This window comes from Cyprinus carpio, chromosome B9 (genome assembly GCF_018340385.1).
Source record: "Cyprinus carpio isolate SPL01 chromosome B9, ASM1834038v1, whole genome shotgun sequence".
NCBI lineage: Eukaryota > Metazoa > Chordata > Actinopteri > Cypriniformes > Cyprinidae > Cyprinus > Cyprinus carpio.
Genome location: NC_056605.1, coordinates 8,373,985 through 8,379,489, shown reverse-complemented (window position 1 = coordinate 8,379,489; position 5,505 = coordinate 8,373,985).

The window sequence follows — 5,505 nt, the reverse complement described above, 5'->3', positions numbered from 1 at the left end:
CTAATAAATAGAGTGACTCCAGTTATTATACTTTGGGTAGGAGGTTGTATTCTCAAAACAAGGCTATTAAAAAATCCAACATAATAAACAGACCACAAGAATTATAAAAGATAAATTATTACCAATATCCTACAAAATTAAAAAGGCAGTTAATGTTAATTTGTCATGAATAAACATTTATAACAATAAAGTGCCACTGAATTATAATGAATCAACATTTTTGTTGTAATTTACTTTTTATTAAAGGGTTAAGCTTTATGTTTAAGTAGTCCTACATCTATAGGTTGTATCTAATATCAATTTGACATTATAAATAACTGTGGGGTCAGGTATTTTCAAGGACAAAAGGTTGGAACCGCTGTCAAATTGTGCCTAGCTATTAGGATTTTTTCTTTACAAATTTAAAGCAAAAAATAAATAAAATAAATGAAGAAAAAAAAAGGACATTAAAATTGACATTGATTAGTTGACTGCATATTGAAGAAGAACTGAAAACCAGCAAGTTTCTGTCCAACATCAGTAATGTTTAAAAACATCGTGCACTTCATGAAGTTGGCTGGATGAATGTCCAGTGTAAGATCTTTCAAATAAAGGAGTTTTGATTTGTTCACAATTTTCTAGTCGCCAAATAATTTCCATAGTTTTAATGACTTTACAATTACAATTAGTATTTACAATTACTTAATTATTCTTAAATGTGTAAATTAGCAATAACAGAGTAATTGTGTCCAAAATGATAATATGTAAAATTCTCTCTCTCTCTCTCTCTCTCTCTCTCTCTCTCTCTCTCTCTCACTCACTCTCCAGTTGTGCTCATAAGTTTACATACCCCTTGCAGAATGTGCATAATATTAATAATTGAAACAAAAGAGGGATCATGAAAATTGCATGTTGCTTTTTATTTAGTACTGTCCTGAATAAGTTTTATTTCACATAACAGAGTTTACATATACTCCACAAGACAAAATAACTAAATTTATAAAAATGACCCCATTCAAAAGTTGAAACTTAATACTTTGTGTCATTTCCTGGATGATCCACAATGTTTTTATATTTTGTAGTTGTTAATGTGTCCCTTGTTTGTCCTGAACAGTTCAACTGCCTGCTGTTCTTCAGAAAAATCCTCCAGCTCCTGCACAAACCTTTTCAAAAGTGACAGGATGATTTTGAGATCCATATTTTCACGCTGAGGACTCCTGAAGGACTCATATACAGATATTACAAAAGGTGAAAACATTTACTAACGCTCAAGAAGGCAACACAATGCATTAAGAGCCGGGGAGTGTAAGTATTTGACTTGCTTTTTTTGTCTTAATAGACTACAAATGTAAAAGTGCATTTCACTTGTTCTCTCCGACCATAAATGAACTGAGATTAGACTGAAAACCCCAATCCCGCACACAGTGTCACAGCCGTCATCATTGGAAATGAGAAGAACAGAAACCAGTAGATTGAAGGATGTTGGCAGGGATGTTTTTGCAATAAAGTTTTGTTGTGCTCTTGGAGGTTGTCCAGCATTCTGGGTTTAAAGAGACTTTTGAACACACACACACACACACACACACACACACACACACACACACATTCCTTAACGCTCTTGTCTGAAGAGCTTGAAAACATAATGATGAGTTTGACTGACCACGGCCTGAGGCTGAAAAACCACTGCATGTTCTTGGCAGTGTAAATCTTGTTATACAAGTGTGTCTTTACAACACCCCAACATACAAATCATGCTGACAGACAAAGCCAAAGCAATGTTTCAATTTCAGGGAGTTGTGTGGCTGAACACTGCAGCCGCAGCAGTGACTGATGGATTGCATGCCGCCAATCACAGTAAACATTTGCATTTGAGTACTGACTCCTTTTAACACATTGTTGGCTCCTTTTTATTCTAGACTAGACTTTAATGTTTTTTGTTGTTGTGTTTAAAGGGATACTCCACCCAAAAATTAAAATTTTGTCATTAATCACTTACCCCCATGTTGTTCCAAATCCTTAAAAGCTCCGTTCATCTTCAGAACACAATTAAAGATATTTTGGATGAAAACCGGGACGATGTCTTTCATTCTTTCCTGGACCTTGACACTGTTATTTATTTGGCAGTCTATGGGACAGTCACAAGCCCCCCGGTTTTCATCGAAAATATCTTCAATTGTGTTCTGAAGACAAACTAAGCTTTTACAGGTTTGGATCGACATGGGGGTAAGTGATTAATGACAAAATTCACAGTAAAAATTTTAATTTTGAGGTGGTGTGTAGACTTTAATGTTTTTGTTGTTGTGTTTTAAAGGGATACTCCACCCTTTAACAAATCCAAATCCGTTAGGGACATCACTCGAAAATATACCTTTATACAAAAAATGTGGTTTTGTCCATTTGGCAGTCTATATAAAAGGGCCATGACAAAAAATTCCACAGAGTTTTTAAGGGCCAAAATCCATTAATGACAAAATTTTAATTTTGAGGTGGTGTGTTCATTTGATATTTATGAATTTATTAAAATCTGACTTTATAAAATCTTCCAAATCTGATTAAAGCAGCATTTCGTTCACTACTCTGATGGGCAATTCTATATCCATTGCTGTAAAATTTTACTAAACAGGTGGAGTAAATGTTTATCTACATTTAAAGGCTCCTTAAAAACTTCACCACCAACAAGTGCACATAAACCCTAACCAAATTTAGCATTTTGTGAATTATGTGCAAAAAAAACACGTGGTTTTGCGTACACTGGCCTAAACCTTCATCAAGCAATACTGTTTGTTTCAATACTGAATACATGGCGCTCACATCAATTGCTGAACTCTCTGTTGACGTTGTTTGAGAGCTAATATAATGAAACATGTTGGGACCTAACATAATGAAATGCAAATGACGAGTTGTTTGTCGCCACCTACTGGAGCAACCATGTAATCAACAGAAAGAGCAGCCTGACTGGAGCGCTTCACTTCAGAGAAGGCTGAAAAGCAGTCATTCGTGAAAGGAGAGTGTTATCTTGGCTCTGGATAATAATCTCAATATGAATGTTCTGATGAATTTCCTCTTGGTGGCGGTGACGGAGAATGACGCAAAAGCCCTCGTGAGTCACTCACAGGAGATACAGGGCTGTGTGAGTGAGCGGAGATCTGCGCAGCACATGTAATGAGGGGAAATGATGCTGTTAAACAGACAGGAGCGCTGGTAATGTTTTTGTTGGAGCAGGGCTTCATTCGCCTCGCAGCTTTCCAGGCACGTCTCCCGCCAGAGCTGTCGGCTCTCTCTGCCTTATTAAGCTGCGCTGCGGTGTGATTGTGTGCTGAGAGGAGAGACTCTGTGTAGGGCTCTTACCAACACTGTGGCAGTGAAATTAATCATTATAAAACTGCAATGAAATGCTGTTCGGTAATGGAAGCCTGAACAAAAACTAATCATCTATGAGGGTAATGCTTAATTTAATTTAATGTGATTTGATTTATTCAGCAATAAACATCTGTAGATAATTTAATAATAATAATAATAATAATAATAATAAACATGATTTAATAATAATTTAATTGTAATATTTTATAATTGTATTTTATGTAGGCTATACATAAGGTACTAATACACACTATATATATGTGTATGTGTGTGTGTGTGTGTGTGTGTGTGTGTGTGTGCTAACTTGCAAATGTTGGTAAGTTTTTTTTTTTTTTAAATAATTTTTTTAAATAAGTCTCTTACGCTCACGGAGTCTTTATTTTTTTTTTAAAAAAAAAAAAAAAAAAAAAAAAACACTGTAGGCTAATATCATGAAATATTATATTTTAAATTAAATGTTAATGAATTAAAAACTGTAACTTATTCCTGTGATGCAAAACTGAATTTCCAGCATCATTATTCCAGTCTTCAGTTCTTCAGGAACCATTCTAATATGTGATATATTTGTGTGGAAACAACTCACATTTTCAGGATTCTTTGATGAATAGAGAGTTAAAAAGAACAGCATTTATTAAAAAAAAAAATCTCCTGTAACAATGTAGAAGACTTTACTGTCATTTTTTAATCAATTTATTACATCCATGCTAAAAAAAAGTATTTTTCACTGTAATTTAACCTTTATTTTCTTCTTTTCCCTTGAAAACCTGTATTGATTCATCTTTTTTCTATTATAGAAATTTGGATATTTTGGAAGCCTGTTTTTATTAAAGGAACCATGCCAACCTTACTGAAACAATCTAATCCAAATCACCTGCAGCTATAACTCACCACAGAGACACAGCTCTGAACCAGCTCTTCCAGCTTGTCCACAATTCATAGCCAGCATCAGTTAATTCAACAGAGCAGCACAAATCAGAATGTGCAAACACAATCCTGTTAAACCACCAACAATTGTTTTTATTTTAGAAACATTTCCTGTCACAGTAAGTTGAAAAAGTGATTTGTTCATCAGAAAATTGAAGTTCAGCTCTAAATGAGCAGTGATGTGCGTTTGTATTATTGACTGAGTGGGGAAGGGTCCTGTACGACAAAAAAGGCAGATTTCCCAAAACAAGCAGAGGCCCAGTGCCAGGAAGCTTCGAAGGAAAAACGAATGACGTTACTGTCAGTAGAGATGGAATGGACACTTGACCAGACGATGAAAAGTTTCCAAAACAACCTCCATGCACTCATGCAGGCCTGTGCAAGTTCACGCAGAGCACATTTCTTTGCCAAGTCTCATGTTAAACTTACTGCTTTCTTGTTCACGCAGACTAATATGTGAGCACATGAGAAGCTTTGCAGTTCATTTTGACAGGACAGTGAGAAATTTAGTTACTAGGAAGGAGGTCAGAGATCCATAAAGAGAAATTAGGATACGTTTTTATTTGTGAGCTAAATATGGGCAAAAAGTGTAAAATACTGCTACTACTGCTATTATTAAGCATCAGTACTTTTCTCTAAAACTGTGTGATTGCTGATTTATTGGGCTGCTAATATCACAAGGCTCTTGAAGATGCAATGCTGCGTAACAGCATATTTATAATTTCATACATTTTAATACCATACTAAATATTCCACTGATAAAAATCGCTGGCAATGAACAGCCAAGACAAATACTGAGTTCTCACACAGTCCAGCAGTCTGAGACCACATTATTACATCTAGATATTACGTGTTAATCTTCATAACCCCAGCAGGCGGCGCTATTGGTCAGGTTTAAATAGTTAACAGAGGCTGTATGGAGACTTTTGTAGTTTCTTTACATAATAAATGTGTACGTGTTGTTAACATATCAGTGCCTTTTATGAAACATGCTGATTTCTTTAAATATGTTCAAATGACTATTTGACTAGTTTTCAACATGCATCCTAAATTAATAATGCCACAACTTTCAACATAAACTAAACTCAAATGTGTAGCAGACATAAATCTGATGTAAAAAAAACTGAGGCAGATACCAGTCATTGTGCTGTAACCTGTACCTGTAATTCACATCAGTCTAAATAAAATGTTCTGTTACGATCTATTGACCTGAGAGACACAACATAATCATTACAACCAGTA